Below are 24,865 nucleotides of genomic sequence, written 5' to 3' on the forward strand. Positions count from 1 at the left end.
CATTCACATATACATTTACTCATCACACACATATACTCATCTTCCTTCATATCTTATATGTACACATCTTTCATCCCAACATACTCATCCCCCTTCATCCCTACATTTCCTTCATTTCTACATATGTAACTAATCTTCCTTCATCCCTATGTATGTACTCAATCTCCTTCATCCCTACAATATACTGATCACCCTTCATCCCTATGTATGTACTCATCCTCCTTCATCCATACAATATACTGATCACCCTTCATCCCTACATATGTACTCATCCTCCTTCATCCCTACAATATACTGATCACCCTTCATCCCTACATATGTACTCATCCTCCTTCATCCCTACATATATACCCTCTTCCTTAGTTTTTACATATATACTCATCCTCCTTCATCTCTACATACATACTCATCTTCCTTCATTTCTACATATATATTCATTCTCCTTCATGCCAATTCATGAAGGCAGATGTTTTTGCCATAACCTCTGCTTATAAAATCTTTAGAAATTAATCAAAATAATTGAAACTAAATGATTGCAGCAAAGGTTTGGGAGCATGATAACCATTGATTGGTAATTTATTCCCTATTTGGCCTCAAAATCTCCAAAGGTAGAAAATGACTTGAGGATTTTTCACATGCATGCTGAGAACCAGAACTCAAATGCTCACAATGTTGCTGAACAGCTGAATCATGTTAACAAGGAAATCAGTCAAAAAACCTTGCCCTTTTTGATTCGTTCCAAATTCTACAATTTGCTTAAGAGAAGGCAGGCTGATGGAAGGAGAGATGAGCAGTCTGTGCAGCAGATTTAGAAAGCAAGTTAACCTCCTTTATTAGGGCTTTGAGTCAGTATTTTAAATTACGGTTTTATCAGGGAAATCGTGTTAAATGAATACTAATGAACATTTGCTGTTTTCACCAAGAGAGCTAGAAAATACATGGTTCTGTCTCCTCATTTCTTTTACTACCACCAAAGCCTCCCTAAAAGTTGGCCATGACAGAAGGTATTTAGGATATGTCACTACATTAAAAACAACGGGGGGCCTTTTGAATAATGCAGGAGAAGGTATTACAAGATACAATTTTCTAAATTAAAACATTCTGGAAGGTTTCTGACTTTTGCTAGGAATTGCCCAAAATATAGCAAGACTTGATTTGGGACCAGCTCTGGTTACCATCTAAGCTGCAGAGGACCCCTGTCTACATACTAACTACCCCATGAGGCCCATTTCAAGGCAAACATTAGGATTCTATTTCCAAAGAAGATGACACATTCTGAGGTCCTGGGGGTTAAGACTTCAACATACGTTTTGTGCGGGAGCATCCAATCTAACCCATAGTAAATAATAACTCCTCACAAGCTGAAAACAAATTATTACAGGTTGGCTAAAGCAATTCAGGAAATAAAGAGAAGCAAGGAAAGGGGACGATAATTAGAATCCACTAAGTGTTTTCTCAGTCTTGCATTTGGATCTCTTGTGAAGGAAGGGCTCATTCATGTACTGCTATAAAAATGTTTTAATTCAGGTCAGAAAAATGTGGGTGAGAAATAAATATCTGGTGCTCTCCTTGGGGCTTAGATAAATCCTCAAGCATTTTGAGATGATTCTTCCTTTACTGTAACTACCCTGGTATACCTGGTGTGAGGGAGTGAAGGGGTCCCCAAGTACCTCTTGGCTTTGCCTCTAAATAAACCAAGAACTAAAACTCAAGACATCACCACTGTGTTGAATGTTCTTTCCTGTTAATTTAGAGGACTTCTTGAAGGGTGTTCATATGCTCACCTCTCGTATTCTAATTTCAGTCCTTTGGGTCACTGGAGGACTTTGCTGAGTGAAAACTGAAGCTGGGACATAAGAAGAGAAAGATGGAACACAGGACATTCCTTTCCGCATTTGTCAAATACCAATGAATTTAAAGTTGGAAATAGAGTCAGGGGGCCAAAGCCATTTTTTGCTTCTATACTGTGTTTCCCTCGATTAAATTAATTACAGCAACGAAGTTTCTAACCTTAAGACCTCCTCTGAATTAGCCCTACCTTCTTTAAATCCAAAATGCAAGATGTATCCGAAAATACATTTTCTGTCTGTTTTCACCTCAAATTCGAGTTCAAGTAACAACTTAAAAGGAGCTGCTTGGATTCTCATAAAACAGCATGCCTGGCACTCAAAGTTCATGGGGGAGAAGATCTTCCATTTTACCCAGGGAAGTCGTGTGGAAGCAGGAAGGAGCCTCCTGAAGGTCCCTAGAACAAACCCCTAAGGGAAGAACATGGCTCTAGGGTTGGGAGGCACTGCACGCAGTAGCCTGGTTTGCATGGGGCTCTGTCCTCAGAGAGGTTAAGTTACTTTCACAGGCACAGTTTCTATGTCTGTAAAATGGGGATATTAATTGGATATTAATTTCTACAGTTCTAATGGGATTAATGAAGAGAACATGGCTAGGATATGAGCTTCTGCCACAGGGCAATGGTGCCAACATTCCCTGCAGCAATCCATGGCCTGAACTCCACAGCCATAGGTGAGAGAAGCCTTCGAAGCTCCTCTCTCTGAGTGCCTCTTGCTCAGGTCCTGGGTTTACAGCATGGGAGTCTGATGTGGACCTCACTTTAATGACAGAATAAGTCCCTGCACTCTTGTGGTTGAAGAGTAGCATTTTGCTGAAACAGATGGACATTCCTGGGGCCAAAAATCTGGGGAAGACAGGAAACAGGTAAACTGGAAGGTGGGCCATGGCTACAAGGGAGAGGGGACATTCTGTCTGCATCTTTCTTTTGGGTCTAGACACAGTGGAGTTTAGACATTCCTGAGAGCAGCCAAGGGGAAAGAGGAGAGCGAGCACGCAGAGCGGGAGGGTGGCTGGGCTGAGGAGAGAGGAGGCGTTGGCCCTTCCAAGCCTTGCACAAGAACCCTGCGATTTATAAGCACCACCGCCTACTTGCTGAGACTCTATTTTCCTCCTGTCATTCTCAGCTCTCAGTAAAGTCTTATTTAAAATGCTTTAGTTGTCCCAGCTATGCAACAATAAATTAAGCACAAAGCATTTTCCTGCTTAGGCAAGAGTGTCAAGGGGACCTGAGGCCAGGATGGAGGTCATAGAGGTGATGAGAGAGGACCCTCAGGAGCAAGGTCAACCTTATGGGCTGAGGCAGTGACCCCCAGAACCCCTCTCCATGTGGGTGTCTCCCCATGGCCAACTTGCTGGGTCTGGGCTTGCTGAGGAAGATAGTAGGTTCTTAACAGCCACCAATGTGTTTGGAAAGAACTGAACTTTGTCTTGGTCTCTTACAAAGGTACTGATATTTAGAAAAATGAAAACATCCATCTACAAAACTGAAGCTGCTTCAGAACATCTCCCCTTCCCCCAATAATAGTCCTCCTCCTCCCTACCTCCCCAAAAGCATGCACTATCATAGTATGGTATATAGCCCTCCAGAACTTTTTATGAAGTCTGTGCACCATATGGCATTGTTTTATGTATGTTTTAGGAACATAAATGACATCGGAATCTATGCATCAATCTGCAATTTGCTATTCAACCTCAGCCATTAGTATAGCTGTATACTAGCCCATTAGCATAGCTCTCTTGCATTCTCTTCACTGTAGCCAAATGTTCACCCCAAGGTCTAGATAATAGTTTATTTAGCCATTCCCTAACGTCTTTACGTTCATTCCAAATTTTCACTATCACAAACTGGAAGGAAACGATTCCCTGTGGACCTGACTACTCCAAAGACGTGACAGTTTTTCTAGGCTCTAGGCCCAGTTTGGAATTTCTGGGTCAAGGTGACGCTCAGTCGCAGGCTGTGCTGCATAACCTTATACTTCTCCAGCAGCAGTTCATGAATGTTATTTGGTTTCACGTCCCCACTTGCCTGTTTCTGTTTCTTTCTTTCTTTCTTTCTTTTTTAAAGCAACAGGGTTTTGCTCTTGTTGCCCAGGCTGGAGTGCAATGGCATTATCTCGGCTCACTGCAACCTCTACCTCCTGGGTTCAAGTGATTCTCCTGCCTCAGCCTTCCAAGTAGCTGGGATTACAGGTGTGTGGCACCACACCCAGCTAATTTTTTTGTGTTTAGTAGAGGCAGGGTTTTACCATGTGTGTCAGGCTGGTCTCGAACTCCTGACTTCAGGTGATCCACCCAGCGTGGCCTCCCAAAGTGCTGGAATTACAGGTGTGGGTCACCACACCTGGCCCTTGCTTGGTATTATTACTTTTGGTCAATTGAATGAGTGGAAAACATGAACTAATGTTTTATCATACACTTCCCTGCTTAGTAGCAAGACTGGTCATCTTGCACATGTTTACTGGCTGTTTGTACTCCAGTGGGTGTAAACTGTGTGTCCACATCCTTTGCCCATTTTCTTACTGAACCGGCATAGTCATGAATTTTAATTGATTGATGGGTGCTCCCTACATATTCTGGATACTACACCTTGATCTCACATATTCTGAATGTTTTCTGTCCGTCTATTACTTGCCTTCTAACTTTGCTTAAAGCAGTGTTTTGTTACACAGATGTTTTAAATTCAAATGCAATCGATCAAATCAATCTTTTTGCAGAAATCAAGATTTTCTAAACTAAATGTGTGAACAATAAAACAGCATGGGGAATTTAGCAGCTGTGTGTCCCAGGGCAAAGTACTTAATCTTTCTGGGCTTGTGGATGTTAACAATGGTTGCCTGTGTGCCCAGAGCAGCAGGTGGCATCTCACAGATCTTCTCCAGCACCACTGTCCCTCCCCAACACCCTGCATGTCTCTATACCGGGAGCTACTCGAGGGCAGTGTTACATACCGATGATCGCCAGAGCCCATCACAGGGGAAGCTGGAGCTCCCAAGAGAGCTGATCCTGTGTATCTCTTGCCCACTCCACATTTAGTGATGTTATGCTGGCAGCTGGAGACTGACCACGGTGGGAGCATTTATACCACAGAAATAGGCAAACATTACCACCAAAGCTCTCTCCCTGGAGAGCCTGTTGTTAGAGCTTTACCAGCACACCACTGACCTATAGCATCCTAGGCACAGCATCTGCCTGCATGGCCTGCAGGTGAAAGCTGCTCTTCCTGCTGACACACAACTCTAGTTAGAAATTCTTTCCTATAGAGACCCAGGATCTACCTCTGGTCACACAGGTGCTGGTTCTGCCTTCTGGAACAGTGATAAACAGTTTCTGTGAGAGGCTTGCTGGGCCACACACTCTCTTTTGCATCTGTTCAACTCTGCTATATATTCTATTTTGCTTTATTCTTCCAGCATTTGAAAATGTGAAAATGTCTTCATTTTATTCTTGAGGATTGCACATACACAGGTGACAGTCTTGGGTCTACTGGCTGTAGTTTGTCAGCTCCTTGAGAACAACAGAGGTCACAGAACCCAGCCATGCCATGGCCTGCACGGCCACCTTCCCACATCTGAAGATGGTTATCATATGCTCCCTGGGTGTTTTCTTCCCAAGCCTAGGGTCCTGCCAGTGTTGCTCTTAAAGATAATTCCAAATAATAGTGACTTTGGAATGCTTATAGAATCCACTTCTCTGGAGCTGTGGTGGGCACTGATGCTAAAAGGTACAGTGGATGCTGTACAAAGGTACCGAGGTCAGTCGGGTGCTCTGGACAACTCAGGAGTGTCATAGAATCTGCAAGAAAGCTGGGGATAGGGGTCTCGTCCACTTGCTGGCTGAGTAATCCCGGAGAAGACACTCAACCTTCAGTAGAATAAAGATGGCTGCAAACCTTTTGGTACTATCCATTGAGAGCTGTGGTCTCTTTTGCTGCATCCCCTTGAATCTGAGCAGCCTCTGTGCCTGCCAGACCAATAGAATTTGAAAGAAGTGATGCTGAGCCAGTTTCCAAGCCCAGGTCTTAAGAGACTGGCACCGTCCATGTCCTGTTTTGGAGGACCTACCCTTGGGTCTCAGCTGCCATGCTGTGGAAGAGCCCAACTAGCACTGTGGAGGAGCACAGGTGGGGCAGAAACAACAGCTCTGGCTAAACTCACCACTAACAGCCAGCACTACCTTACTGGTCACGTGAGAGGACATCTTGGAAGGGGATCCCCTCTGAGTGATGTCCCGCATGTCAGGGGCCATCTAAGTAGGGAATCCTGGAGCCCCAGGCAGCCGCTCCAGCTGGGGCTGCAAAGAGTAGGGAAAAGCTGTCCCTGCTGAGCCTTGTCCTGATTTCAGATTTGTGATCAAAACAAACGACTGTTGCCATGTCACATCAAGAAGCTTTGGAGTGGTTTCTTTTGTAGCAAGAGTCTCAGAACCCTGCCTCCTTGCGCTTTTGTGAGGATTAAATGACACGATGTATATAATATACCCGGCATATAAAAAGTGCTCAGTAAATGGCAATTATCAGCATTCAGAAAAAATAAAGCTGCTTGAGTTCCCCTCCTAGTCCAGGAACAAAGTGTTACCTCCTATCTGAGGGGTTTTGCTCCTCAGGCCCTGCTTTCTACAGAGGTGGATGTTTTTTCAGGGTTTCAACGTTAAGTGAGATCAAATGAAAGACGCTTCTGAGCAAGAGCATGGCACACCATCCTCGTGCAGGAAACGCTAGCTCAATCCCCTGCACAATCCCTTCCTCTCAGGAACCCTGAACCTTTCATAAAAACTGTCTTGTCTTACAACTTCACTCCCAACCCACCCTCTAGACCATAACGTCACCACTGTACCCGGTCCCCAATGTCTCTTAGAACTAACAGGCAATTTTATTCAAGTTCCTTTGTGTCCTGGTTGATGATGGGGACAGGCTGTCAGAAATGTATGCCTCACGCATGAGGGACCAAACCTGTTAGCTCCGCCACCTGTGCCAAGAAAAGGAAGCTCCACATTTGGAAATACTTTGGGATTTCCAAAAGGTCTCTAGCCTCAAAAATGTGGTCTTCCACAGGCATAAAAGACTGATCGGGGAAGCTGCATTATGGTCCAGCCTGTGTGGAAAAGGAAGATTTTAATGTAATCACTTTCATTCATAAATGAAAAAAGCAAAATCATGACTTTCTTTCAGCATCCAAGATGGAAACAGAATGCTGGATTGGTGAAAAGAAAATGCACCGTGATTTATCGATACCAGCAGGCCTGGGAGGACGTGGGGCCAGCCCACTTTACTCAGCTGTTAGGAAGGTGGAAGTCATTACCAGCACAGCATAATAAACAACTGTGCTTTCAAGGACTAGTGGGCCCCTTATATGACTACCCAACCCACTGACTCAGATGATGGCATGCTCAAATTCAGGCCCAAATGATGAAGCAGCAGTTCGCTGAGGCGCCGATTTTCAAACAGGAGGCTGCAGTTTTCAGCTTGACATGGAATAAAAAAAAAAAAGTCCTTATTTTTTCTTAAATTGAGGAAGCATTATGTGGGATTTAATGAGGCATTTATAAAACAAGCCAACAAACCAGAAACAATCTTTTTTTCACCCCCTTTCAGGGAAGAGAATCCACCTTCCCTCTCCATTGAATCAATCAAAATGACTGTAGCTCCTGAAAATGAGCTCTTGGTTCAGTGACTTGGTTTTTCAAGAGACAGCCCTCTGGAGCAGCAACCTTGAGTGTTGTTTTGTGAGGCACTGGAGGCTGCTGCTCTGGCAGCGGGGTGATACTCACACCCTGCAGGGTGTCTGGTGTAGGAGGTTGTCACACCTACGAAGGAGTCACAGAAACCACAGCCTCCTACCCCAGCACTGGGCATTGGCTCATTTTCTGATTGTCTCCTTGCATTTTTGTTTCCACAGGGGATAGGGAGTGAGGGGACACAAGACACAGAAATGGATGGGCAAGGTACCATAAAAATACTCCAAACAGATGAAATCAGAATTTGTTAAAGTTCCCAGAGACCTATCAGAGATGAAAATGGTGGAGGCCATCAACTCAGAGAAATAAATAAATAAATAAAAAATACAAGGCTGCAAGCATGAGAGCCATTATAGAACAGAGGCTCAGTAAGCAGCGCAAGTGAATATTGAGAGAGGTGGTAACATGTGAGAAAGGGCCCTGATACTGCCGAGGCTCTAGTCGTGGAACCACGCATTCCTGGGTTGGTGATGAGAGGCTGAGGGTCTGGAGTCACCCAGGCCGCAGTTCTAACAGGAGGTGAAGGGAACAGGCAGGGGTGGGTAGAGGGTGGTGCTCAACAGTGTCCACTACAGGTGAAATTAAAAAACAAATTCAGGTGAGAAAAACCTCATGCTAGCATGAGAGAAAAAAGCCCGGAGGCAGAGTGGACCCTTAGCTGCCTGCATCAGGAATGCAGTGTGGATTTCAAACCCAAAGCAAGAGGCAGACACCCTCATATTTAACATCCAAAGAACTGCAGACCACAGACCGCCCTGGGCCCTATATTTCAAGAGAAACACAGAGTCTGGAAAATATTCAGAAAATGGCACACCAACAATAGGGTGGTAGACACAAGGAAGACGATGAAGACCGTTTCCTCCCTGGAAAGGTCAGGGAGGCCAGGAGATGCAGAAATGCTTACTGCAGATGGCCCCAGGAATGGAGGAAATCTGGACTAGGGGGTGTAGGTAGGAAGCCCACCAACCTCTGGGCATGGCGTCCCCCAGTAAAATGGCAAGCCTAATAAGCGGGTTGCTGAGAATGGAATGTGGGTGTGTAGAGGCACAGGTCCTTCCCCACACCTCCCAGGTTGTATGGAGCCCTGGGATATCCGGCTGGACTTTCTAGGCATTCATCTCCAGCCTAAACTCAGCCATTTACCCCAGTGCTCAAAGTAAGTGGTCATGACCAGTGTATGCTGTCCCAATGCAAAAAAGAGAGGGAAGCCTTGCTCTAGGAAATACTTGGAGGAAGGAGGGTAAAGAGGGACGTGCCTGAGAGACAAACTATAGCTCCATCCTCCAGTGGACAGAATGCAGATTCCTCAGCTGGAACTAAAGAAAGTGCTCAGGCACAGAGAAACAAGGCACCAAACAGCCAGAGTGGCCGCAGCACATGCCAAGTCTCTTGTTGCTTTAATGGCTTCAGCTTTGGAGACCCACAGATATAATCAGGCCAATCAAAAGTGGGGCAAATGGAAAAGCAGGGGCCGCCAGGCATCTCTTCAGCCTGGGTAATTATAACTGGAGCTGGAACAAAAGGCTGGATGAAATAAGCCAAGCAGGGACAGCTATAGATGGAGGTTTATTCCAAAATCAATCTGCCTGGGCTAGTTGAAAACAAGGGAAGGCTATTATCCGGGGAAGCACAGACACACCCCCTCCTCCTCCTCCTCTCCCCCCCCCCGTCCTCCTCCTCCTCCTCCTCCTCCTCCTCCTCCTCAGCTGGGCTTAATTCCCCCTGCCCTTTTATGACCTAGAAATCCAAGGAGAGAAGACCACCAGCCCATCAGAGGCACACAGCTGATCCGAGGGACATGCTGCCTGTCTTTTACCCACCTTGAGACCTGGAAAGCTGCAATTTTAACAGGCATAGAGTAGAACGATTCTTCCCTCAATTTGAGGAAGGGGAACAAGGGTTGGAGGAGGAGAAAGAGATGGAAAAAGGAGAAAGAGCTGAACAGCTCTTTCTCAGCAGGTGGTGAGGCTGTCATCACCTGCTTTCCATCTCAGTTTCTCTCTTTGAGCTCTAAAAGCCTGGCCCTGAGAGAAGAGGGGATCAGAAACCAAGGAGGGTGACAAGCACAGTCTCCACCACCCACCTAAGGAGAGGGGCAGGGAGCGGGTGGCCTGAAACCCTGCTCTGCTGGAAGTGGGGACTAGGAACAGAGATCTCCCCCATGAGAGGCCTCTAAAGAAGAGCAAATGAAGTTCAGATCTCCTTTTCAACAGCATCATCTGTCTGGGACCATGCATGCCAGAGGAAGAGCAGGATGGGTGCCAGGGAGGATGCTGTAATGGGCAGAGGAGACTTTGCATTGTCTGAAGAGCTCATCTTCCTTCTTTCCTTCCTTGCAGAAACATGCATTGGCACCTGCTACGTGATGGGCATGACTCTACAGATGACAATGACAATCAGCAGCGTTACTTTCAGCCACCCACCTCTGACTGTCATCGGCCTCTAGCATGTCAATGCCAGATAAATAGTAAGTTCTCAGCGCTTGTCCCCCGGAGTCCCATCAACTGTCCTTCTATTGGACTTGTTCCCATCCATGCATCCAGTTGGAACACATGGTTCTGCATCCCAATCCTCTCAGTCGTAGGGTGGAAATCAGCTCTGCTGACCAACTGCCCTGTTCTCATGAGACAGGACTACTTCAAGTATGGCAGGTCATGTGCAAGGCAGAGCCTTCTGGAAGCAATGCCTGTGGTTCTGTTTAATCTCTTCAACCCACCACCCTTGCATGGAAAAGCTCCTTATTGTGGTTCCTCAGAGTCTTTACTGTTGCCTCCCAGTCAGTCTTCCTGACAGAATTCAACCTCGACCACTTTCACTGGTTGCTGGCAGTGTGCTAGCATGTATACCCTCTCCTACAAGCTTGGCATAGAAAGACAAATCAGTAAAATACTGGCACATCCCCTAGGGAAGCTCACAGTTCACTGCAGGAGAGACACATAAACATTTAAAATATAGTACAGTATGTGCTATAATCAACCCATGCCTGCCTAAAAAGTGAGGAAAACACAAGTACAAAAACAATTAAACCTAACTGGAGTAGGCAGGAAATCCAGAGAGGGTGACATGTGAACTGGGTTTTGATGGATGAGTAGGAGTTCTACAGGGTAACAGGTGTGACCTGGCAATGGCAAGATGTTCTCTGTGGGTGGAGCATCAGAGCAGAGGCAAAGTGGGGTGGAAGAGACATGGATGGATATGGGAAGGGGCCTGGACATGGGTTCAAAGGCTCTACACCATTCTACCAATCAATCATGGACCTCATTTGGTGGGCAGGAGGGAGCCATCCAAGATTAAATCTTTTCTGAGATATAATTCACATGCCATACAGTTCACTCTTTTCAAATGTACCACTCAATGGGTTTCAGTATTTTCAGAGTTATGCAACCATCCCCACAATCTAAGTTTTTGGTTTTTTTTGTTTTTTTGTTTTTTTTGCTTTTCTTTTTTCTTCTTTTTAATTTCATTTTAGGTTTTGGGGTACATGTGCAGAACATGCAAGATTGTTGCATAGGTACACACATGGCAGTGTGATTTGCTGCCTTCCTCCCCCACCACAATCTAACTTTAAAACATTTCATCACACCCAAGAGAAGCCCTAGCTTGTGAGTACCCTCCACTTTCCCACCCCGCCCTCGCCTGCCCTCGGCAGCCACACAGCTACTTTCTGTCTCCACAGATGTGCCTACTCTGCACAGTTCACATCAATAAAACCACAGGGAGTGCAGTCTATTGTGTCTGGCCTCTTTCACTTAGCATGTTTTCAAGGTTCATCCATGTTGTCATGCATTAATACCTCCCTATTTTCCTTGCCAAGTAACAGTCCATTGTATGGACATATCATGTCACTACCTGAGGGACATTTGGTTAGATCACTAGCTGAGGGACTTTTGGTTAGTTTCCACTTTTTGGCTAGTATGTAAATACTTCTATCACTTTCATCTGTAAATTTCTGTGTGGAAATATAATTTCAGTTCTCTGGGTACAGTTTGAGGAGAGGAAACGCTGAGTCCTATGGAAACTATGTTTAACATTTTGAGGAACAGGAAAACTGTTTCCCAAAGTGGCTGAAGCAATTTACATTCTCTCCAGCACTGTTTCAGAGTTCCAATTTCTCCACAACCCACTGACACTTGAGAGTGCCTGTCTTTTTTATTATAGCCATCCTAGTGGGTGTGAAGTGCCATCTCATGGCGCTTCTGAGTTGTAGATCTTACTGACTAATGTTGAGCATCTATTCATGTGCTATTCACCAAAGATTCTTCAGCAACAGAAGCAGCTGTTTTGTAGTCAATCCAGGGGTGAGCTCAACAGGTGAGAAACTGGAGGATGCTGCAATAATTTGGGATGAATTCCTGAGATTCTGGGCCAGGGCCAAAGTAGGAGATTGGTAGCAAGGGGAGACTAGAAGCTCTGTCAGTGGCAGAGCCTGCAGGACGTCATGGAAGACTAGCTGTGTGGCACAGTGGAGAATGGGAGAGAAGAAAACAGAGGCAAGGAGAGCTCTGAGGTTCCCAGTCTGGCAACCAGGAAGATGGGGATGCCAAGGACTGAGCTAGAAAACAAGAGGGAAGCAGGGGTTGTGGAGGGAATGCGATGAGTCCAGTTTATGGCATGTGAAGTTGATATACCTTGGGGGACCCATCTGGGGGGAAACGTTGAGTAGGCCACTGGAGAAGCAACTGTGGGGTTCCAGAGACACCTAGACATACATCTGTAGAGATTACCAATTTATTAGGATGTGACAGTTGAGTATCATGGGCTGCATACAAATTCATGCCTTTTGCCATAAATATCACAATGTTTTGGCAGCACCCTTTCAGTGGCAGGAGTGGAAATGGGAGGTAGATGAAAGTGGTCTGAAGAGGGAATGAGCATCAAGGAAGAGAAGGGAGTGAGTATAGACTGCGTCCTATCTCCATGCAAACCCTTCCCATTGCATCCATTATAAACATGGATGCCAAGGAGCACCAAGACTACTCGCATCCCTTCTGAGATGGATACAGCACCCAAGGGGCAGAAGAGGCAGGTGGAGTTGAGCTTTCCTGCTGGGCCAGTGGCCCTGGCAATGGAAATCTATCACCAGCCAAAGAGCCAAGACTTCTGGCCCTCACCCTCCATGTCTCTACCTCCCCATTCCAATAAGGAAGTGGAAAATAGGGAAAACAAAAGGGGATCATGCTTCCAGATGTACCCCCTTTTAAAGAATTTCTGATGGGCACAGAGTCTTTGAGAATAGAGGGTATGAGATCAAATGGACCCCAACTATGCAGTGACAAATGGTGCATTTTTCAGTGGAAGAATGCCATTGAGGGAGGGGGCTGCTGGGAAGTTTGGGCTGTAACTACTTAGCTCCAGCATCAGGACTGAAGTGTCAACTGGACTAGAGAACAAAGACAAATCTCTTTAAACCCAAAGCGAGGTTACTTTCTCTATGCCTCTCCAGAGCCACGCTCCAATCTCCTAAATCCACTTCTGGGTTTAGGGAGGTTGCTCATAGAGAATCAAAAGATTCCCTTCAAAACAGGATACTAGTTTGGTTTGGCCAACAGGTAGGCCCACAGAAAAGGAAAATCCTTTCCAGCCATGTGGCCATGGATTTGGCTTAGGCCCTCTACTGAGACTCAGCTCGTGTCATGCAGTGCTCTCCAGCAAGTTATCCTTTCCAGGGTCCTCACATCACTTCCCTGTTTAACTTTTCAGGTCCAAGGGTGATGACAGTTCCATTCTCAGAGGGTGCTTCCCCGTCACTTATTGTGTTCTCTAAACCTTGCACGCAAGTTTGTTAAGTCTCAAATTTCCCTGTTTGTGTGTGTCATCTGCTTCCTGGTAGGACCCAAACTGACCCAAACCCTGATACTCAAGAAGATGGGTTACTTTGCTCTTTAGGAAACTCGGTCAAAAGTTTTCTGAAGCTCATGCAAGGATATCAACATCTCCCCCCAAAATTGTCCTTCTCCCTGGTCAACTAACTGGTTCTTGAGCTACATGTGACTCTCTCTCAGATCCTGCTGTTCTTCCTGCTCGCTCTGGACTTGACATCTTTGTACTGGGCCAAGCACAGTCTTAAGTGCTGTGGGTGCCACAGGAGCATGCAGTCTTGCCCTGGAAGAAACATATCGAAGAGGCATATAGACACATGTCACTGTCATGCCAGACCCCCCACAAAGCCATCCCATTCCTGGGCTTCAGCCTTCCCACTGGAAAACTAGAACATTTTCTGCCCACCCCCAACTTCATGGAAATGCTAAGAAATGAGGGACAAGAACAATTCAACTGTGCTAGGGAAGGAAGCAGAAAGGTGAGGGGCCCTGGAAGGCCAGGTTGGCTTTCAAAAGCCTCTACATCACTGCTTTCCAATAGAGGAGGTGCACATGTGTCTCCAGAACCACTGGAATGTGAGAGTCATTCTCAAGGTAGAGCCAACCTGGCCGATCAGGCCACAGACAATGGGGTCTTGCAGGCGAAATCCTACAGTGGCTTAGCAGAATTCTAGGGCTCGGAAAACTCAAACAAAAGAATTCCCTTCCCAACAGGCTACTGTCTGAGAATGAGCATCTCTCCACCCCCTCCCTGTGACCTATATCTGGATAGAGGGGGCACAGCATTTCTTATCTGCAGGGTGGTAACATCACTCTCCTGGAGTTGCATGCAAGGATTAAATGAGATCACTTCAGGGAGGCACCAGCTGTGGCTGACTCAGAAAGGTAAAGTGAAGTGCAGTCTCCCTTTTCCTCCAAGGAAAGCCACTCAGTCACTTAACCATATCCCCTCTTCAGGCAGTTTGGGAAGACCCATGCCTAAGTGCAAGTACCTTCAAAGTAGTGAACGTTCTTGCCCTACATTTCTGAAATAATCGACTCTACTTGAATTTTCCTGTCAATATATCAGGGGAAACCTTAATGACCCTTCTGTCATCTAGGGAAGACCAAGTCCTTGAGCCCATTTCTAACTAACTTTGTTAATTAAATAGTGTTTGCATCTCACGGTAGTCGGGCTCAGTCGCTGCCTTCATTCAGAGGCTGGAAATGAAACTGACATTTCAACGCTGAACACGCACATATTCCCAGCAGTCCTGCTGGAGCCCTGAAGTTCCTCATTTGCATCGCAGTAATTTTGGCAATATTACAAACAAGTTACACACAGGGGAAAAATAGAGTTGTTAAGTAGAAGAAGGTGAGGTAATAGTTACCTGGAAATACAAATTAGGAGAATAAAGTCGTAGGAGTTTGTTCCAGGAAGTATTTGCTTGTTATCCACATTTTTCAAGGATATGAGACAGAAGGAGATGCCCTGAGGGGCTCAAGGATGTCCTGGGAAGACCATCACTGACCTGTTGCAGATATTGATCTAATAAGGCAATCCTCCCATGACCTGCAGGCTAGGCACTCTCTCCTGGAGTACTAGCTGGGAACAAACCATCCCTGGCTGCCTGTCTCTAACCCTCACCCCTGTCACCATCCCAAAATTGTGGGCATAGTACGCCCTGGGTGTGGACTCCATATGACCAGAATGGAGGAAAGCCAAACAGAAGGTTTGAGTGGAGCCTGAGCACCAATCAGGCAGCCCCAAGGCCTGGAAGGGACTGGCCTCTGGGTGGAGAGAAGGAGCTGCCTGGCCAGAATGGTGGCAGCCACAGTGCCGGGGAGCCCATGACAAAGATGGGGAAGATACTGGGGAAGTGATGAGAGGGAATCGGGCAAGAAGCAAAACCAGTACATGTGAGGGGACAGCTAGAGCCACAATTCCGCAGAGTTCTCTTCCACTACACCCGCTGGATGTGCAGGTTGGGGAAGCAGCTGGCCAAGACAGGAAGAAGAAGATCTGAGACCGGGGTAGTTTCTAAGAGGAAGTGTGAACCATTTGCAGGACTTGCACCACCCCAGAGAGCAGTGCAGGAGAGCCCAGTCCCTGGGAAGGAGTCTAAGAGTAGTCACCTGCCTGGAGCTGTGGCAGTCCCTAAGGCTGGCTGGTGGGCAACAACGATGCCTGTTTCCCACACTTTAACCACAATCATGGGTCTTTCTTGGAGATAAACAGAGATTCCAAATATTGCTTAGAGCTCCTGTATTCAGTATGGAGAATATCATGGCAGATACTAAAATTACGACTACAGATCTGTGAGCTCACAGATACCACATGGGGTTTGTTTTTGAGATTGCCATTGTCTCAGTTTTTCTTAAGACCATGCAGAAATCAAACAATCCACTTCAGTGAGTGAAAATACCTATTTAATAACACTAAAGAAACACTTTTCAACTGAACTGGCAAGAAGTGAAAGTGTGGGGGAAGACACATACGGGGTTCTCTTTCTCAAGAGAATGCCTGCCTGGATGGAAAATAACCTATTTTACATGATTTCGCTCTGCTTTGAAAGGTAGAGACTGCTGCCAAATGCACTTTACTTTTCTGTTCTTGCCTAATAGTAGATATCTGAGGAGCGGAATGCCAGAAGTGGAACCCACAGGAGCTCTTGAAATTACCTTTGTGAATAAAGACAAAAGTTCAAAAAGTCAAAAGAGCTGGCTTGAGCTCAGAAAAGAGGGAAAAAATGTGGCAGCAGAATAAGGCACTGATGAAGCCTGAGTGTGTGCTGTGGTGGTTTGTGAGCACCCAGAGAGAAGCAAAGACTGGGAGACTGAAGGCTCTGCGCCACAACCCCCATTTATCCGTTTCGCCAAGTCCCGACCACCACATTCAGCTCTGTACAACCTTTGCCATTTTTTTTTTTTTTTTTTTTTTTTGAGATGGAGTTTCGCTCTTGTTACCCAGGCTGGAGTGCAATGGCGCGATCTCAGCTCACTGCAACCTCCGCCTCCCGGGTTCAGGCAATTCTCCTGCCTCAGCCTCCTGAGTAGCTGGGATTACGGGCACGCGCCATGATGCCCCACTAATTTTTTGTATTTTTAGTAGAGACGGGGTTTCACCATGTTGACCAGGATGGTCTCAATCTCCTGCCCTCGTGATCCACCCGCCTCGGCCTCCCAAGGTGCTGGGATTACAGGCATGAGCCACCGTGCCCAGCCAACCTTTGCCACGTTTAAGATCCTTTGAAACTATCACTTTAATCACTGCATGTCTTTCTTAAAAGGCTCTTGTGATTCTGATCTTGCTGACCAAGGCCGCGTGTGTTCATCTACATACATGCACCATCCTGATATACAATGAAAAACAAAATTGTATTTATATTCTGATTATTTCGCATCTCAGTTTGGTTATGAAAGAGAGTGAACCAACTGAACCATGATCCTACATAAGGCAACCTAATATTGCACAAATGTTTGAATACAACTTAGCAGTTGTTTGTGATGGGTAAACTGAATTCCAGAAATTATTAACTCAGCCAAAGTGAAAAAGAGAGCTAAAAAGAAGAGTTGTCTAACAGACACAGTGTTTCAGTTTCGCACGATGAAAAAGTTCTAGAAATCTGTTGCACAATATGGGTGTAATTAACACTGCTGCATTGTGCACTTAAAAATGGTTAAGATGGTTAAATTTTATGTTGTTTTACCATGATTAAAAACGTAAGTAAAATTTACCTTTTTAAATATTAAAAATGCAGCATGCCATGCCCGACATTTGGCTGCAACCACAGTAGACTGCACTAATTAAATGGAATTTCCTGTCACAAAGAAAAAGAGAGAAAGCTAAATGGGGTTACTCTGTTTTAAAGATGTGCTTCAGAATGAAAGCAGAACAAATAAGGGGGAAAATTTAGGACTGGAGAACAAAACTGGCTTGATTTCTCTGGAACAATCCACTATGCCAATACTTACTTGGCCATCTTAGTGCTTTTATTTTATAATTCTTAACATGGTAACCTTTCAGACATGTGATCCAGAGCTACTCAGATGACCATCCTGAAGCAGGCCAGAACCTGGTGATATTTATTTCTTTATTATGTTAGACTCTGAACCCCCATCTCTGCTCAGGATATCTGCGGGGAGTAAGATGTACATATCACATCATTTTGCAGTCACCTGATGGCATGACCATAATTAGACATTATGTTATGTTTCATTTTGTTTCTAAATGGCTTATAGAGATTTAGATGAACATGTGAGGAGGCTCCCAGTTCAGGAAATCTAGCTTCTGTTAACTGGTACCTCTGTGTTAGTTTCCTAGGGCTGACCTAACGAAGGACCACAAAGCAGGAGGTTTAAAACAACATTGTTATCACATAGTTCTGGCAGTCCAAACTCAGTATGTTGGCAGAGCTGGTTCCTTCTAAGGAATGTGAGGGTGAATCTGCTCCATGCCTCTCTCCTGGTTTCTGGCAGGTTCCTTGGCTTGTAGATGCTTCATTCCACTCCTCTGTCTCCACACGGCCTTCTTATAAGGACACCAGTCCTATCAGATTAGGTTCTCTGTGCTACTTAAGGACGACCTCATCTTAACCAATTATATCTAAAATGATCTCATTTCCAAAAAGGTCATGTTCTGAGACACTGGGGTGCTATTGTTTGAATGCTTGTCCTCTCCAAAACTCAAGTTGATATTTAATTGCTATTGCAACAGTGCTGAGAGGTGGGGCCTTTAAGAAGCAATTATGCCATAAGGGCTCCGCCACCTCCATGGGTGGGTTTAGCGCCTTAAAAAAAGGGCTCCTGGGAGTGGGCTTTTGCCCTCTCTTGCCTTGTGATGTCTTTTGCCATGTTATGACACAGTAGGAAGGCCCACATCAGATGCAGCAGACTGGACTTCCTGTCTCCAGCACTGTAAGACATAGACTTATTTTCTCTATAAATTACCCAATCTGTGGTCTTCTGTTATTGCAACCCAAAATGAACTAAGACAGGGACAAAGCACTTCAACATATCCTTTTTTGGGAGCGCAGCCTCTCAAAAGATGAATGCCAGGCCAGCAGCATCAGAATCACCTGGGAATCTGTTAAAAATGGAAATTCTGGCTCATTGCTGTGGCTCACCCCTGTAATCCCAGCAATTTGAGAGGACAAGGTGACAGGATTGCATAAGCCCAGGAGTTCAAGACCAGCCTGGACAACAAAGAGATATTCTGACGTTACAAGAAATAAAAAACAGCTGAATGTGGTGGCACACACCTGCAATTCCCAGTTACTCAGGAGGCAGAGGTGGGACAATCACTCAAGCCCAGGAGTTCAAGGCTGCAGTGAGCTATGACTGTGCCACTGCATTCCAGCCTGGGTGACAGAATGAGATATTGTCTCAAGAAAAAAATGGAAAGTCAATTCTGAGCTGGGCCCAGTGGCTCACGTCCCAGTCTCAGCTACTCAGGAGGCTGAGGCAGGAGGTCGCTTGAATGCTGGATCTTGAGGCCAGCCTGGGTAACGTAGGGACACCCTGTCTCTACAAAAAATAAAATTAAATAAAAATTGAAATGCCTAGGTCCCACTCCAAACCCACTGAATACAAAACTCTGGAAGCTTGCCGAATAGTCAAACAAGCCCTTCAGGTAATTCTGATGCATGCTAAAGTTTAAGAGCCTTGTTTTCAGTTAAACTGTACATGTTTTAAAAATCACTTCATAACGCTAAGTGTGCATCTTGCCTTTCCCATAGAATTACAAACCCTTTGAGGCAGTCTTTCTCATGTTACTTCTCCTATAGCAGCAATCAACTTACTGCTTACATAAAACAGGCTAGAATATGGAAGTCTGTGCAGGACACGCAATCTTCAGATGTTTTATTTTGTCTGTTCATGAATATGATGAACTGACTGCCAAGATTAAAAATCTAGATTACAGATTTCCTGAAAAAAAGGAAAGAGCTGACAACACTGAATCCAAAATTGCACACAGCAACAATCAACTGACTGGTGGCTGTCCCTTTGGGGTGGGGCCCCAGGGCTCCAGTTAGCCACAGTCAGTCTCCACCATCCCTGGCTGCATCCCTGACACTAAGGCTTCAAGGAGGCCAACCGTGCTCATTTACATTGTATGCCTAGCCCCTAAGGGCACTTGGCTTTGAACAATGGCCAAATAGACAAGAGCTAAGCAGAAAAATGCATAACTATCCACAATAGTGGATATCCAAAATATTTCACCGTTTCTGAGCAGTAAGTTTAGGATGGGAAAGCTAGAAGGCAGAGCTGCTGATGAACAAGGCCGCACACTTTAGAAATAACATCGACTTTAAGTTCTGAGAGTTTGGCTTCGCTCTTCACCAGATAACAAGGCAAATTATGAAACAATTCAAGCACTGGAGAGGTAAGTTTTGTAGTGGCTTGCCTCTGTGATGACGTGTGGGTGAACTGTAACACAGTAAGAAGAAATTTCGGTGTCAGCACGACCTCATTAGACAACAATGGGACGTGGAGGGCATGAAATCTGAAATCGTGATTTTAAGACACCACATTTGCCTCCTTCAGGAGTATGCTATGCTGAGCTGCAATGATAGATCCTCTGAGAAATGATTCTCCAGTGGAGCAAGGTGAGGGAAAAACTCAGGACTTTAAAGCTACTTTCAGGCTTGCGAAAATGTTAAAGGGCAGGTGCTGGACTGGGATTTGACAACTGCACCTTTAACGCAGATCCTAAATAGTCTCTGTACAAAGGACAGAAAAGATAGCTTTTTGGGTCAGTGGCAGTGGTTCATAAAATACCAAGTGGAGGGGTAGTTGGGATGTTTATTTCAGTGTAAAGGATGGGCCTGGAGTCTGGAGGAGAGAACTCACATATATAAAGGTAGAGAGAGGCACAGGCTTCAACAAGGGGATCTGCTTCATCGGCAAGCCTCAGAGGAAGTTCACCTTGCCGTGAGGTTGATCTCAAAGCAGTAAATCCAAAAACTACATCCACTCAAAAATTACTGAGCCAGAGGATTCAGACAAACAGCCACTGTTACCCCATGGGGTTATATTCTGACAAGTTGTTCATTCACTTTTCTCTCCTTAACCACCACTGTACCTCAGCATTCTTAAGAAAGAAAAGTAGAGATGGAACCTGTCACTGATGCCTAAAGCTTCCATTAAAGATACTAGAATTTAGGATGATAATTTTCTCAAGGCAAAGATGACTGTTTCTCCTGGACAGATTTAAACTTTTCAATAGTCTATTAAAAATTACAAAACATAACCTCCAAAACAAGTATGGCAAAAAGAAAAAAAATTACAGCATTCCTCTTCAAGGGAATGTCAATACATAAAAAATGGGGCAGGCTTCCAAGATAATAGTAAGGGTGCACTTTCTGTTCTTGGTACTTAGTAGCGCAGTATTTTCAGGGTTCTCCAGAGAAACACACATCCTAGCGTGCATATGCATCCTGACATTATATCCATATATAGGAATTTGCTCACATTATTATGGAAGCTGGCAAGTCCCCAGATCGGCAAGGTGAGTTGGCAAGCTGGTGACTCAGTAGAGCTGATGGTGTAGTTCCAGCCCAAGCCAGCAGGCTCAAGACCCAGGAAAAGCTGATGCTTCAGTTTAAGTCCAAAGGCAAGGAAAAGCTGGTGTCCCAGTTCCAAGTCGCGTGAGGCAGGAAAAATGGTCTCATACTCAGGGTCAGTCTTTTTGTTCTATTCGGGCCGCCCACTGATTGGATGGAGCCACCCCCATTGGGGGGTGTGTTCTGCTTCATCCCGTCTACAGATTCAAAAACATCCTCACAGACATGCCCAGAATAATGTCTGACCAAATATCTGGGTTCCTCATGGTCCAGTCAAGTGAACACATCAAAGTAACCATCACAACCCCTCAGATGCCTGAGTGGTGAAGAGGCAAGAACAGTCAGCTCCCAGGGGAAGCTAGAATTTGTGAAGAACAAATCACCAGGGACCTGTCTAGCTCTGTGAAGAAGTGGCCAGCTCCTAGGAGTCCTCCAGCTCACTCCATCTAACAGCTGCTCCTGGTGAGCTCACTCAGCTTTCATTCAGGGTCATCACATGCTTAACAGTGTAAAGCTGTATGCCAAGATCCACCTATCAGAAAGCCTACAGTTGAAAAACAGTATAGGGCCCCGTGCTGGTGGAGCAACTGGAATTCTCATCCATTGCTGCAGGGACTGTATAACGGCATGCTCACTCTAGAAGACAGTTTGGCAGTTTCTCATGAAGTTGGACATACATTTACCATACAATCCAGCAATCCCAAGATCTCTAGGTATTTCCTCAAAAGAAATGCAAACCTATGCTCACATACAAGTCTGTATGTGAAGGTTTGTAGCAGTTTTACTCATAATTACCAAATACTAGAAACAAGCCAAATGGGTGAATGGATTATAAAAAATTCTTTTTTTTTTTTTTTTTTTTTTTTTTTGAGACAGAGTCTCACTCTGTCGCCAGGCACCACCAGAATGGAGTGCAGTGGCACGACCTTGGCTCACTGCAACCTCCACCTCCCGGGTTCAAGCAATTCTCTTGCCTCAGCTTCCCAAGTAGCTGGGACTACAGGCGCACGCCACCACGCCCAGCTAATTTTTTTTTTTTGTATTTTTAGTAGAGACGAGGTTTCACCATGTTGGCCAGGATGTTCTCGATCTCTTGACCTCGTGATCCACCCGCCTCGGCCTCCCAAAGTGCTGGGATTACAGGCGTGAGCCACCGCGCCCAGCCTATAAAAAATTCTTACAATGAAATACTGCTCAGTAATAAAAATGGACTCTCTCTTCACACACAAATCTCCAATGCATTCTGCTGAGTGAAAGAAGCTAGTTTCAAACAGTTGTATACTGTATGATTCTATTCACTGGACATTTCCAAACAACAAAACAATGGTGATGGTTTGGTTCTGTGTTCTCACCCAAATCTCATGTCTGATTATAAATCCCGATGTTGGAAGAGGGGCCTGGTGGGAGGTGAATGAATCACGGTGGTGGACTTCCCGCTTGCTGATCTCCTGATGATAGAGTTCTCAGGAGATCTGGCTGTCTGAAAGTGTGTAGCACCTCCCCCTTCTCTCTCTCTTCCTCCTGCCGGCCATGTGAGGATGGTGCTTGCTTCCCCTTTATCTTCTGCCATCATTGTAAGTTTCCTAAGGCCTCCTAAGCCATGCTTCCTGTACAGCCTGCAGAACCATGAGTCAAAACTCTCTTCTTCACAAATTACCCAGTCTCAGGTCTGTCTTGATAATGGTGTGAGAATGGACTAATACAAACAGTGATGAAGGTCAGCTCAGGGCTTGCCAGGAGTTAGGCAGTAGAGGACAGGCATGAAGGGGTAGCATTAATACAAGGGGTACTGGAGTATTTAGGGGTATGGGAACTGTTCTGAGTCCTGGTTAGAGTGCTGGTTACATGATTTACTTGTGTTAACTTTCATAGAATGATACCATCCTCCTCCAATACCCTATATGCCGTATGAGAAATAAAATTTTTAAATAATCAAATGGTAAAAAAATAATTGTATGCCTCCCAATTTAGGCACAGGGTACATGCATCTAATGAGAACTATCTGTGAACTGAGTCAGGCAACAGAAGTTGAATGCACAGTATATACATGCAGACAGGCACAAGGAGGGCAGTGACTCATAGGCATTGCTCAAATAGTTTAGTATGAAATGAGGATAAGTGGCATTCTTGAATCTCTGGACACAACCTGGGAATTATTTGAAGAGGCAAAATAGTTGTGATTTGTTATGTTTCTTTTTGCAGACACTTTGTATTACTGTCTTAAGGCAGGAAATGTAGGCTTAAAAACAAGAAAGGATTTACCCTGGATTTTGATCCCAGTTCTGTCTGGTTCCACAGTCCCCATCTTCACTCAAGGCTGCTGCCTCCCAGAAGCCACATAAAGCCTCAGGGAGGATTACACCACGATTTGTCCCTTTTCCTCTGTGTACCCTAAGCAGATCCTTAATCTCCTGGCCCCTTAAAGCTCTGCTCTTCCTTTAAAGCCACAGTTCTCAGTTGTGAGTGTGGGGAAGTATGGGGGGAAGCAGGAGGTTTTGCCCCCAGGGTACATGTGGCAATGTCTGGGGATATTTTTAGTTGTTACAACATGGGGGTAGAGTGTACTGGCATCCAGTAGGTAGAAGCCAGAGATGCTGCTACACATTCTGCAATGCATAGGACAGGCTGAAGGATGAATGATTCAGCCCCAAATGTTTCTGGTGCCAAGACTGAAAACTGCTGATTTGGAAGGAGGGAGGGAAGAAGGAAGGAGAGAGGAAGGGAGGGAAGGACAAAAGGGACAGAGGAAGAGAGGAAGAAATGAAGGAAGAACGGGATAGGAGGAAGGATGGAAGGAAGGGAGGGGAAGGGAGGAAGAAAAAAGAAGGTAGGAAGGAAGGAAGGAGGGAGGGGAGGAAGGAGGGAGGGAAGAAAGGAAGGGTAAGGGAGGAAAGGAGGAAGGAAGGAGGGAGGGAGGGAAAGAAGGAGGAAGGAAGGAGGGAAGGAAGGAAGGAAGGGGAAGGGAAAAAGAGGAAGGAAGGAAGAAAAGAGAGAGGGAGGGAGGGAACGTATTACTCTCATCTACAAACCAACACAGTGCTAGATATCTAAAAATTCTTACCTCATTTATCTCCCCAATAAGCTTCTGAGGTATTATTAACCCCATTTTATAGTTAAGAAATGTGTCTGAGACCCACAAAGAAATGTACCCAAATCCCAGCGGTGAGACAAGATGCTGTGGGGACTGCAGGCACCTGGGACTGCAAAGCCAAGGTACCTGCAGGGTGGCACCTGGGAGCCAGCCTGGCAGTTCTGCTAACCTTCTCCTCCTTCATTTCCTTCTCCTCGCTTCTTACCCCTGAGACATCTGTAAAGAAGGGGCGGCTGGATGGCAAAGAAGGCAAATCTGAATTCAAGAGGCTTCCAGGAAATGGATGGAGCCTGTCATCACTAAGAGCCACCAAGGACTGGTTTGTCCTCAAATCTTTTGCTCCATCTGTCCCTCCTCAAGGCACTCGCATCTCGCCTCCATCCCCAAAGCCCAGAGATAGAGCAGATGTGTGCCCTGGGCTGGCTTCTTCTCCTCTCCTGCCAGCATGTGCTGTTGGACTCAGCCACAGGGAGTGGGGCCCACTCGGCACAGCAGGCAGGAAGCTGGGGACGGAAGGGGTGGGAGAGGGAGACCGGAAACACCACAGAATAACACGCAGCAATCAGTTTCCCATAACAACATCTGATGGGCACAGCATGCCTGAGAAAATCAGCAACTCGCTTTAAAATCAAGTCCTATTTGAGTGATTCTGGCTCAATTCTAACCATTCATATAATTAGTGTTGATGGATTCAACAGTTAAAAATGGGGTTCCTGCGTTTAAGATAGAGGGAAGAGGAAGAGATGGGGGAAGAGACGAAGAGAACAGAGGAAGAAAAGCAGAAAATGGAGAGAGGACAGGAATAGTGTGAGAGAGGAGAAGGACACCAG

At 45.6% G+C, this 24,865-nt stretch overlaps 1 protein-coding gene across 4 annotated transcripts in view; it reads right to left on the bottom strand.

The window, feature by feature from the left end:
- The window catches only part of DAPK1 (death associated protein kinase 1), a 204,719-nt gene that overhangs the window by 74,458 nt on the left and 105,396 nt on the right, over window positions 1–24,865 (bottom strand). The gene's annotated exons all lie outside the window — the stretch shown is intronic.

Source organism: Callithrix jacchus, chromosome 1 (assembly GCF_049354715.1).
Source record: "Callithrix jacchus isolate 240 chromosome 1, calJac240_pri, whole genome shotgun sequence".
Classification (NCBI taxonomy): Eukaryota; Metazoa; Chordata; class Mammalia; order Primates; family Cebidae; genus Callithrix; species Callithrix jacchus.